Here is a 773-nt window from a genome sequence, read left to right as displayed (position 1 = left end):
TAATGGAAAGATAAGTACTTGGCTGTCCCATGCAGTGCGGTGTTCCCTTTCTGAAGAGCTCATTGTAAGACAGCTTTCTATGCATGGTGCTCATCTATATCTAGGACTCACCGAAGGTAGCATTTTAACTCTATAGGAAAATGCCTTTAACAAAAGTGACTGTAGGTGACTTCTTTGTGTAGTAGCTCCTGTGACTCCCGAGAGGGACTGCAGGATGGTTTGAAGGGAAACCCAGGGCCAGTGTTAGCAGTTGCCTAAGATTATCTATAAAGTAATAAAATCTGCAGAGGAGAATGTGAAAAGAATTTGCTCAAGGCTTAACATTTTTGATACAGACTAATAAAATTTAAGAAACTAAGAGCATTCAAGGAACAGGAAGGAAGAGCCTGGATTCCATTTTTGGTGATGATCCTCTCAGGACTCAAGCACTTTTATTTTAAAATGTGATACTGTATCAGGCTTAATAGAGATAGTCTTTTAAGCTATACACCTAGAATTTGAGTTTTTCTGGGTGGTATTTGGTTATTTTTGTGGCTATACACAGTAATATCAGCCCATTAGCCACATGGAAAAAAAGGACAGTCCTCATTCATTTTAACGAGTATTTAATCATTATCCAAATTCTTCCCATCCTTTAACATTTTAGGGACTAGAAATTAATTTTAGCATTAAATATAAAGGAATGCAAAAAATGAAAGGTAATCTCTGGTTCTTTGTTGAGCATTCCTTTTCTTTTAGAAAAATAGTGACTTAAGTTTCTGTTAGGAAAACTC

The sequence above is a fragment of the Mastomys coucha genome, unplaced genomic scaffold, assembly GCF_008632895.1.
Source record: "Mastomys coucha isolate ucsf_1 unplaced genomic scaffold, UCSF_Mcou_1 pScaffold3, whole genome shotgun sequence".
Taxonomy (NCBI): Eukaryota; Metazoa; Chordata; class Mammalia; order Rodentia; family Muridae; genus Mastomys; species Mastomys coucha.
The sequence above is the reverse complement of the archived record's forward strand: the minus strand, read 5'-3'. Positions refer to the sequence as shown.